Source organism: Arachis hypogaea, chromosome 20, assembly GCF_003086295.3.
Source record: "Arachis hypogaea cultivar Tifrunner chromosome 20, arahy.Tifrunner.gnm2.J5K5, whole genome shotgun sequence".
Taxonomy (NCBI): Eukaryota; Viridiplantae; Streptophyta; class Magnoliopsida; order Fabales; family Fabaceae; genus Arachis; species Arachis hypogaea.
Window position 1 is genome coordinate 78,981,318 of NC_092055.1, and position 12,253 is coordinate 78,993,570.

General features: G+C 40.7%; 1 non-coding gene across 1 annotated transcript; it reads left to right on the plus strand.

Annotated features, from left to right (window-relative positions):
- The first annotated feature begins 10,539 nt into the window (after positions 1–10,539).
- On the plus strand, positions 10,540–10,646 carry LOC112787724 (small nucleolar RNA R71). The gene has a single exon (XR_003195120.1). It is a non-coding gene; the product is annotated as a small nucleolar RNA R71 (small nucleolar RNA).
- Positions 10,647–12,253: the final 1,607 nt, after the last annotated feature.

Consider the following 12,253-nt stretch of genomic DNA (forward strand, 5'->3'; position numbering starts at 1 on the left):
TCCATATTCAATAACCACAAACAATAGCACCCAATTCACAGATGCAGGCTTCAGAAAACTAGTAGCCGACTTGAATATAAAGCACCAGTACACCTCCGTCGAACATCCACAAGCCAATGGGCAGGCCGAAGCTGCTAACAAAGTCATATTGGCTGGATTAAAACGGAGATTACAAGATGCAAAGGGAGCCTGGGCAGAAGAGCTCCCACAGGTCCTGTGGGCATATCGAACAACGCCACATTCCACCACAAAGGAATCCCCCTTCCGATTAGCATACGGAATAGAGGCGATGATTCCAATAGAGATTGAGGAAGGGTCACCCAGAGTAGTTCACTACAATGAGGAAGCAAACTTCCAACTTTAGAGAGAAGAGCTCGACTTGTTACCCGAAATCCAAGAAAGAGCTCGGATCAGGGAAGAAGCTCTAAAACGCCAAATGGCTTCTAGATATAATCAAAGGGTAGTGCCGAGAAATTTCAGGGAAAATGATCTCATCCTAATCCGAAATGATATCGGAACAACTCGACCAGGAGAGGGAAAGCTGGCAGCAAACTGGAAAGGACCCTACCGAATTGTAGAAGTACTTGGAAAGGGCTACTACAGGCTGTCTGAACTTGATGGACGAGAGCTTCCCAGGTCATGGCACGCCTGCAACCTCAGAAGGTACTACAGTTAGAAAAGATAAAAGATCTCATCATTGGATGCACTCTTTTTCCTGAAAAGGTTTTTTAATGAGGCATCAAGTTGAGACTCAAACAATCCCATATGTATATATTTGCACTTTTCCTTTAAATAAAATATATTTTAGATATTCTACAAAGATTTCAAGACTCATTAATCTGAAGCATTCATCGTCCGATTATAAAGCAACAGATCGGCAGAAAGTGAAAAACAATTTCACTGCACGATCATGATAAAGACAACCGTCCGATAAAGGTGAAAACGCGATTCACCCAAAGGACGATCTAGAGATGACAACCACTTTCTACAAATTGGCAAAGATGAACACAGAATAATGTAAGAAGTTATCGAAAGTGATCCAAAAAAGAACCTGACGAGGTCTTACGTATTGCTAAAATAATAACCTAAAGAGTGGCCGACGTTGAGAAGTCGGACCAAGTCAACCCAAGTTATAAGTAAACCCTTGAAAGAGGTCTGGCCAACCCTATTAAAGAGCATTACTTTAACTTAGAAGGGCTCGACATGACAAAGTCAGCCCAAAATGAGAAGTTATCAAAGTAGTACCTGAAAGAGATCTGACAAAGATCCAAGAAAGAGGACTACAAATAACTTAAAGGAGACCGATATAACCAAGTCGGACTCCTACTACTTAAAAGTTATCAAAGTAATCCCTGAAAGAGATCTGACAAAGATCCAAGAAAGATGATTACAAAAATAACTTAAAGGAGACCGATATAACCAAGTTGGACTCCTACTACTTAAAAGTTATCAAAGTAATCCCTAAAAGAGATCTGACAAAGATCCAAGAAAGAGGATTACAAAAATAACTTAAAGGAGACCGATATAACCAAGTCGGACTCCTACTACTTAAAAGTTATCAAAGTAGTCCCTGAAAGAGGTCTGACAAAGATCTAAGAAAGAGGACTACAAATAACTTAAAGGAGACCGATATAACCAAGTCGGACTCCTACTACTTAAAAGTTATCAAAACAATCCCTGAAAGAGATTGGACAAAGATCCAAGAAAGAGGATTACAAAAATAACTTAAAGGAGACCGATATAACCAGGTCGGACTCCTACAACTGGAAAGTTATCAAAGCAATCCCTGAAATAGACCTGACAAAGATCCAAGAAAGAGGATTACAAAAATAACTTAGAAAAGGACTGCAAAAACAACTCGGAGGACTAACTTGAAGAAATCAGTTACAAATCATCAGAAATACAAGCCGAAGCGAGAACGAGCCAAAAATCAAGTTAGACCTACCTAGCCACAACCACAAAGGATTCAAGATACAAAGTTGATGCGCGGAAAACTTGTCTCTCAACAAATCTCCCTTCGGCAAGTGTACCGAATTTGTCGTCAAGTAAAAACTCACAATAGAGTGAGGTCGAATCCCACAGGGATTGATTGATCAAGAAACTTTAATTAGAAGAATGTTCTAGTTGAGCGAATCCAGAATTTGGGTTGAGAGCTGCAGAAAATAAAATGCCGGGAATATAAATAACAGAAAAGTAAATGCTAGAATTAAAGGACTGGAAGTAAATGACTGAAAATAAATTGCAGAATTGTAAATGGGAAAGGGGGATTTGCTAATAAAAGTAAATGGCAGAAATTAAAGAGAATGGGTAAGATCGGAGATGGGGAGTTCATTGGGCTTAAGAGATGTTGCAATTCTCCGGATCAAGTTCATTTTCATCTCTTCCTCAATCAATGCACTCAATGATCTCCTTGGCAATCTTAAGTGATTGAATTACACTTTTTTGCAATTCAATCTCTCAAATCTTGATCAATAGCCAATTCCTTGGTCAATTGCTCATGAGAAGAGATGAAGTATGGTCACTGATTATACCACATGCATTTCCCAAATCAAGTATTGAGAGGGTTATAGTCACATACCCATCCAAACCCAATTTGGTCCAGCATGAGAAAGCAATTCTAGCTTGATCTCTTCATTCGTCTTTCAAGGTTCAAAAGAGATCCAAGTTTGAATAGCTTCTCTTCCAAGATAACTACTCAATTGGATGAAGATCGAAAGCTTTCAAGTAAAATCAAGAGAAAAGATAGAAGAAGAATAATGAAAATTAATATTGATCCATCAAATTACAACAGAGCTCCCTAACCCAATGAAAGGGGTTTAGTTGTTTATAGCTCTAGAAAATGAAAATAAAGATGGAGAATACATCATAGAACTAGAAATTGCAGAGAAAGTAAAATACAGAGATTAATTCCCTTTTTCCAACTTCCAAAACCCCTTTAACAATTCAAAGCTACTCCTATATATACTACTCTTCTCAGCTTCTAGTTTGCTCTTCAAGTCTTGGGCCTTTGGATCTTGATTTTGAAGCAGTTCTTTTCTTCATTTGGGCTTGGCTTTACTTGCAGAGAGAAAGTGCTAAGTGGGCAGAGACTTTAGCTCAGGGCGTTAGGGGTGTTAACATTTAGTGAAAGTATAAGTTCGAGAACGTTAGTGACACTTAACATTTTCACTAACGTTCCAATGTACCTCTTTGCCTCACGTTAGAGCCCACGTTAACTAGGTTAACGTGGCTTCTAACGTGGCCTTGCCAACCTTCGAGAACGTTAGTGACACTCAACATTGTCACTAACGTTCCAGTGTACCCCTTTTTGCTTCACGTTAAAGCCCACGTTAACTAGGTTAACGTGGCTTCTAACGTGGCCTTGCTAAACTTCGAGAACGTTAGTGACACTCAACATTGTCACTAACGTTCCAATGTGCCCCTAGATCTCATGTTAGAGTCCACGTTAACTAGGTTAACGTGGCTTCTAACGTGGCCATTCTTAGCCATCCCAACGTTAGTGACAATGTTGAGTGTCACTAACGTTGGCTCATCATTCATTCCTCATCGTTAGCTTCCACGTTAACAAAGTTAACGTGGAAGTTAACGTGGCTCCTTGGGGGTTGTGTGGTTGCTTCCAACGTTAGTGACGATGTTGAGTGTCACTAACGTTGTCGACAACTCTCACTTCTTACGTTAGTTCCCACGTTAACCAAGTTAACGTGGAAGTTAACGTTGTGTGTTGCATCCTTAGGCCAACGTTAGTGACAATATTTTATGTCACTAACGTTGGCTTCTCATCCCCCTTTAACGTTAGAGGCCACGTTAACTAGGTTAACGTGGGCTCTAACGTGGCCACTCATGAGTGTTTGCCAACATTAGTGACAATGTTAAGTGTCACTAACGTTGGCTCAACTTCCCTTCTCCACGTTAGAGTGCACGTTATCTTAGTTAACGTGACTCTTAACGTGGGCAATGATGGCTTTGAGAGTGTTATTGGCAATCACTTTTCTCATTAACCTTGCAAGTTACCTCCCTTTCCTTGCTTCCTTTGGTCCTGAAATCAAGCAACAGAGTGCATCAAAGTTCTAGTCCAAGTCATGGGTAATGCAGCATACAATTTGTCACTAAATTCATGCAAAATCCTCATGGAATAATGTAAAATGCACAATGTATGCTTGAATCATGGTGTAGGTGAATATCTACCCAAAACTAGCTTATTTCCTAAAGAAATGCATGAAATTACCCTAAAAACAGTAAAGAAAAGGTCAGTGAAACTGGCCAAGATGCCCTGGCATCACAACACCAAACTTAAAGCTTGCTTGTCCCTAAGCAAGTACTGGAACAAGAGAATGATGAATGGAATATCCACAGGAATGAATCATTCTTGTGGAAGTCATGTTACTAATTTTATGGTGGTTTCATACATAGCAACTTAGGTTCATTCCATTACTGGCTTTCAGACTTTTATCATGTCCCTAAACACTTACTTTGTTTATATCCCATGAGACTTTTATCCATTGATCCTTTTATTGTTATTTCAAGGGTTATTTGTGTTATTTAGGCTAAGTGCTCTGTAAGGGGGCAACTCTTTAAGATAAGCTTTCAGCCAACACTCCCGAACCAGTTGGTTCAAGGTGCTAGGTGTTGAAGCACCCCTAAGGACTTACTCCCTCAAGTCTCTCCCCCATACATACACATCACAGGCATATAGTTTATTTATTTTCTTTTCTTGAGACCTTGGTGTCCAGCACCTCTTTGGGTTACTAAATGCTCTGTAGTGAGGGTTACTCTTGATAGTGGATTTTCAGCTGATAATCCCGGGTTAGTTAACCCAAGTTACCAAGTGAAAAAGCACCCCTGAGATCTTATTAATCCAAGTAGATCCCTCACACAGGAGCACCACAGACACTTGTCTCAAGGTCCAAACCATTGGTGCCTAGCCTTATTGCTTACTCTTTTTCTTTTGTTTTTCACTTCCATTGTTCTTTCCCTTTTCTCTTATTAGGATCTTCTTATTAACTTAGTCTCATGGGTATATCCAAAGTCAAGTATTCAGGATAGATAGTTGTCCTCCTAGCCTTGTGGTTGAACCAACTTAGCTAACTTATGACTACCCCAAAGATTCATGAATGCACTTCCACATTATGAACTCTACTCTGGTCTTTTAAAAAACATAAACATTCTCTTCTTCATTTGATTTAAAATGGACAAGCTTACAAGAAAGTTAAGGAGGATGCAGTGACATAAAGACTAGCACACATAGACCTATTCAAAACTTAAAAGACAGAATTTAAAAAGGGTTCAACTACGAGTAACTACAAATCAAAAGTGCATTCGAACTTCTAACTTTCAACAATTCTGAGTACAATGGAATTCAGTAACAATACAACCTTTGGGTGATGATTTCTGGTTGCCCTATCTCTTTGTCATCATCCTAGTTTTTGCTGCCTAGCTTCTTTGGGTGGAGGTGCACCATTTCCTCATAAGGTTCCTGCAAGGTTACTGGAAGTTGCTTGTTCCCAAAGCACTTGAGACATAGTTAGCTTGCATGTATGCTGGTGCTTTTTGAACTCAATTTGGTGTGTGAACACCAAACTTAGTTCCTTGCCCAGTCCAAACATTGCACATATGCAGAGAACCCCATATCTTGTTGTCAACAAAGCAATGATAACCTATAGTCTAACTACATCTAAGTGGTTTCTCTTGATTGGATGGAGCTAGCAATGTTCTTCTGGAGTGGAGTGTAATTCTAACCAATGTCCTTTGGTGGAACACCAAGCTTAGAATTACACCATCACTCTTGGATTGTTCTGGTGTGGAACACCAAACTTAGCTCCTTACAATACAGGGGAAACGACTTGTGAATTTTTTATTGAAATAAAGATGAAAGTGAAACTACCTGAGGTTGGGTTGCATCCCAACAGAGCGCTCTTTTATCGTCGCTAGCTCGACGAATCCTTAATTACTTGAGATGGTACTTTACTCTGGGGTTTTCACCCATGTTGGCCAGATAATGCTTGAGTCTTTGTCCATTCACTGTAAAAGTCCTCTCTGAACCTTCATCAGTGATTTCGATGTGGCCATATGGTGATACTTTCGTAACCATGAAAGGTCCGGACCACCTTGACTTGAGTTTTCCTGGGAACAGCCTTAATTTAGAATTATAAAGGAGTACTCGCTGCCCCTTTTCGAAACTCCTGGGCGCAAGATGCATGTCATGTTTTCTCTTTGCCTTTTCTTTGTACATCTTAGTGTTTTCATAGGCTTGTGACCTGAATTCCTCCATCTCTTGCATCTGCAAGATCCTTTTTGCACCGGCAGCAATGCTGTCAAAATTTAGTATCTTGATAGCCCAGAGAGCTTTGTGTTCCAGCTCCAATGGTAAATGACAAGCCTTCCCATAGACCAGTTGATATGGAGACATTCCAAGTGGAGTTTTGAATGCTGTTCTGTATGCCCAAAGAGCATCATCCAGCTTCTTCGACCAATCCTTTCTAAATGCACCCACAATCGTTTCCAGGATCCTCTTCAGCTCTCTGTTGGATATCTCAGTTTGCCCATATCGTAGGAGGAGAGCTTCTAGTGGTTTGTTACAAAAGTGGCTCCCTCCATCACTGATGAGGGCTCTTGGGACTCCAAACCGGCTAAAGATATTATTCCTGAGGAAGTTCATGACTACCTTGTTATCATTAGTTGGGGTTGCAATAGCCTCTACCCACTTGGAAACATAATCCACTGCTACCAGGATATACTTGTTTGCATATGAGGTTGGGAATGGTCCCATGAAATCTATTCCCCACACATCAAACAGTTCCAGTTCCAAGATGAAATTTTGTGGCATGGCGTTTCTTTTGGGCAGGTTTCCAGATCTTTGGCATTCATTGCAGCTTTTTACTAGTTCCTTGGCATCCTTAAAAAGGGTGGGCCAAAAGAATCCGCTTTGTAACACCTTTGCTACAGTTCTGTCCCCTCCAAAGTGCACACCATAACATGAACCGTGGCAATTCCACAGGACTTCTCTTCCTTCCTCTTCCGAAACACATCTTCTAAGGATTCCATCTGAACATTTCTTGAAGAGATATGGCTCGTCCCAGACAAAGTATTTTGCATCATTCATGAACTTCCTTTTTTTATGTTTATTGATCCCTGGGGGTAATGCCCCAGTTGCCTTGAAATTTGCAATATCTGCGAATCATGGTGCTTTGTGAACTGTCATCAACTGCTCATCAGGGAAGAGCTCGTTCACATTTGTATCATTTTCTCCACCTTGATCATGAGGGATTCTGGATAGGTGATCTGCCACCTTGTTCTCCACTCCTTTCTTGTCTTTGATTTCAATATCAAATTCCTGCAACAGTAAGATCCACCTTATTAGTCTTGGCTTTGATTCTTGCTTGGCAAAACAAATATTTAAGTGCTATGTGATCTGTAAAAACAATCACTTTAGCACCAATGAGGTATGATCTAAATTTGTCAAATGCAAAAACTATTGCTAGCAACTCTTTTTCAGTAGTGGTATAATTTCTTTGAGTTTCATTAAGGACTTTGCTAGCATAGTATATCACACAAACTAGGTTATCTTTCCTTTGTCCTAACACTGCCCCAACTGCAAAATCAGATGCATCACACATCAATTCAAATGGTAGGTTCCAATCAGGTGGGGAAATGATAGGAGCAGAGGATAACCTCATTTTCAAATGTGCAAATGCTAGCATGCATGTTTCATCAAAGATAAATGGTGTATCAGATACAAGGAGATTGCTTAAGGGCTTGGCTATCTTTGAAAAATCTTTAATGAACCTTCTGTAGAAACCAGCATGCCCTAAAAAACTCCTAATTTCCTTGACATCACTAGGTGGGGGTAGTTTTTCAATAAGTTCTACTTTAGCTCTATCAACCTCAATGCCTTGGTGAGAGACCTTGTGACCAAGGACTATTCCTCCTGTCACCATGAAGTGGCATTTTTCCCAGTTCAAGACCAAATTGGTCTCTTGGCATCTTTTCAATACCAAGGCGAGGTGATGTAGGCAACTAGGAAAGGAATCTCCGAATACCGAGAAATCATCCATAAAAACTTCAATGAATTTTTCTATCATATCTGAAAAGATAGAAAGCATGCAGCGTTGGAAAGTTGCAGGTGCATTACATAGCCCAAATGGCATGCGCCTATAGGCAAACACTCCATACGGACAAGTAAATGAGGTTTTCTCTTGGTCTTTGGGATCAACCACTATTTGGTTATATCCTGAATAATATGCGTGCCCTGCAAGTCTTTCCAACATCTGATCCATGAATGGAAGGGGAAAATGGTCTTTTCGTGTAGCCTCATTGAGTTTTCTGTAGTCTATGCACATCCGTCATCCTGTGACGGTCCTTGTAGGTATGAGCTCGTTCTTCTCATTGGTAACCACAGTGATTCCTCCCTTCTTGGGCACAACATGTATGGGGCTAACCCAAGGGCTGTCCGAAATTGGGTATATGACCCCTCCTTGCCAAAGCTCCATAACCTCTTTCTGTATCACTTCCTTCATGATTGGGTTCAGCCTTCTCTAGGATTGAATGGATGGCTTAGCATTATCTTCCAACAGTATTTTATGCATGCATATGGCTGAACTGATTCCCTTCAAGTCAGCAAGGGTCCATCCAATGGCATCCTTATGCTCCCGCAGCACCTTGAGTAGCTCGTCCTCTTGATCTTGACTGAGGGATGAATTTATGATCACTGGGTAGTTTTCATTTTCTCCTAGATATGCATATTTGAGAGTGGGTGACAGTGCTTTGAGTTCAAGCTTGGGTGCTTCTGACGTTTGGTTCCCTTCCTTTGGTGCATCTGGTATATGTATTTCTGTTGTGGTCACCTCTTCACTTGATTCAGATTCTTCCTCCACCAATCTCTCGTCCTCTTCAGGTTCTTCTTCTTCAAAATTCTCCTGCACTTCATCCTTAAGTGCATCTAACCTCATGTATTCCCCCAATTGTTCTGGTGGGTAACTCATGGTCTTGAACACATTGAATGTCATTTTTTCATTGTGTAATCTCAGGGTGAGGTCACCCTTCTGAACATCAATGACAGCTCCAGCAGTGGCCAAGAATGGCCTTCCCAAGATGATGGAGGTCTTGGCGTCCTCCTGCATGTCCAACACCACAAAATCTGCTGGAAATATGAAATCTCCCACTTTTACTAGCAAATCCTCTACTATCCCGTGAGAGAATTTGAACGATCGGTCTGCCAGTTGTAGGGCCATTTTTGTTGGTTTAGCCTCCTCAATTTTCATCTTTCTCATCATAGCTACTGACATCAAATTGATGCTGGCCCCTAAGTCACAAAGAGCCTTCTCTACTGTGATTTCTCCTATAATACAAGGGATCTGAAAACTCCCAGGATCCTTCAGTTTCTGAGGTAGTTTATGCTGAATGATAGCACTGCACTCTTCAGTTAGTATCACAGTCTCATTGTTCTTCCAGCTTCTCTTCTTAGTCATTAGCTCCTTAAAAACCTTGGCATAGAGTGGCATTTGTTCTATGGCTTCAGCAAAGGGTATGTTGATTTGTAGCTTCTTGAAGATTTCCAAAAATCTCAAGAACTGGTTGTCATCTTCCCTTTTCTTCAATAGCTGGGGATATGGAGCTCTTGAGATGTTCAGTTGTGGTATCCCTTTTTCTTTCTGCAGACTTGGCGTGGGAGGTTGAACTCCATCTTGCTCTTCTCCCTTTTCATTTGAGCCTTCTTCTTGTGGTTTTTAGGGACGTTCCTTCAGTTTCTTCCCACTCCTAAGTGTGATAGCTTGACACTCCTCCCTTTTGCTTGAATGGGCATCATAGCAAAAGTTGTTGTTAGGAAGCTGCTTAAACAGATAGCTGATTTGTGTCTCCAGTTTCTTGATGGCAGCATTTTGATTCTGCATGTTTGACTGCACTTCCTTTCTGAATGCTTTACTGTTTCGAATGTCTTTGCATACTCCTTCAATTAAGGTTTCGATCGTAGAGAGCTTGTCATCAATTGATGGGTGATTCGGAGCAGATGTGTTGTTTTGGTTTTGATAGGCGTGTGGAGAAGTATTGTTGTTGGAGTTGTAACGTCTCTGGTCTTGGTTTTGATCTTTCTCACTTCCCCACCCAAAGTTTGGGTGGTTTCTCCATCCAGGGTTGTAGGTCTTGGAGTATGGATCATAGTTTTTCCTTGGTGAATTCCCAATGTAGTTGGCTTGCTCCTAACTCCCCTCTGCTTCTTCATTCACTCCTTCTTGGGTTGTTGATGAAGTGGAGATTGCTGCTACTTGGTTCATCTCCATCTTCTTGGTGAGGTCAGCCAGCTACTGGGTAACGAGCTTATTTTGGGCCAACAGAGCATCTACATTGTTTAGCTCTATTACTCCTCTTGTGTTCCCTTTTTCGTAAGCATAGAAGTAGTCGTTCTCTGCTACTGTTTCAATAACATCTATGGCTTCCTCAATAGTCTTCTTCTTGTTCAAAGATCCTCTGGATGAATGGTCTACGACCTTCTTTGACTCATAAGAGAGTCCTTCATAGAAAATGTGCAGCTGCACCCATTCGTTGAACATGTCAGGTGGACACCTCTTTGTTAAGTCCTTGAACCTCTCCCATGCTTCATATAGAGTCTCACCATCTTGTTGCCTGAAAGTTTGGACCTCAGCTCTCATCCTATTGATTCGTTGAGGAGGGTAAAATCTTGCTAAGAATTTGTTCACCACGTCTTCCCAAGTTGTCAAGCTTTCCCTTGGGAAAGATTCCAGCCACTTGGCTGCTTTGTCCCTAAGTGAGAATGGAAATAGGAGCAGTCTATAGGCGTCAGGGTGAACACCATTAGACTTCACTGTGTCACATATTCTCAGGAAGGTGGTCAAATGTTGATTGGGGTCTTCTTGAACACCTCCTCCAAACGAACAGTTGTTCTGAACAAGGGTGATGAGTTGGTTTAAGTTCAAAGTTGTTGGCATGCATTGTTGGCTTTTGGATGCTACTTCCATAATTGCCTGGGTTTGGATTGATGTAAGAGCCCAAAACTCTTCTATCCTCCCCAGCATGATTTGCTCTACCTCCTCCCCCATGGTTGTGATCCTATTCTTCATGATGGTTTTCCATGTTGTCTTCCATGTTTGTTTCAAAGAATTCCTCTTCTTCCTCAGCACCAGCCACTTTCTTTCCTCTTACCTCCCTCCTTAATCTAAGGAAGGTCCTATCAGGTTCAGAATCGAAGGAAGTTGAAGCCCCCCTTCTTCTCCTTGTCATAAAACTATCAAGTGCAAGCAAGAAAAGATAGGTGCAGAAAGTATTTGTGTCAGAATTACTGTTAGTTGTGGGTGATACAATATATCAAACAGTTAGTGGGTTAGCAAACAGAATTGAAAATAACAAAGAAAAACAAAAGAGTAGAGGGGGAAAGGAAGAAGTTTAACTAAAACAAAAAGTAAATCACTCAAATAGAAAATAAAATTCACAAAAATAAAAATGCTCAATCTAGTGATCTTCCAATTTAATCATTGTTGATGCACAATCAATCCCCGGCAACGGCGCCATAAACCTGATGCGCGGAAAACTTGTCTTTCAACAAATCTCCCTTCGGCAAGTGTACCGAATTTGTCGTCAAGTAAAAACTCACAATAGAGTGAGGTCGAATCCCACAGGGATTGATTGATCAAGTAACTTTAATTAGAAGAATGTTCTAGTTGAGTGAATCCAGAATTTGGGTTGAGAGTTGCAGAAAATAAAATGGCGGGAATGTAAATAATAGAAAAGTAAATGCAAGAATTAAAGGACTGGAAGTAAATGACTGAAAATAAATTGCAGAATTGTAAATGGGAATGGGGGATTTGCTCATAAAAGTAAATGGCAGAAATTAAAGAGAATGGGTGAGATCAGAGATGGGGAGTTCATTGGGCTTAGGAGATGTTGCAATTCTCCGGATCAAGTTCATTTTCATCTCTTCCTCAATCAATGCACTCATTGATCTCCTTGGCAATTTTAAGTGATTGAATTACAATTTCTTGCAATTCAATCTCTCAAATCTTGATCAATAGCCAATTCCTTGGTCAATTGCTCATGAGAAGAGATGAAGTATGGTCACTGATTATACCACATGCATTTCCCAAATCAAGTTTTGAGAGGGTTATAGTCACATACCCATCCAAACCCAATTTGGTCCAGCATGAGAAAGCAATTCTAGCTTGATCTCTTCATTCCTCTTTCAAGGTTCAAAAGAGATCTAAGTTTGAATAGCTTCTCTTCCAAGATAACTACTTAATTGGATGAA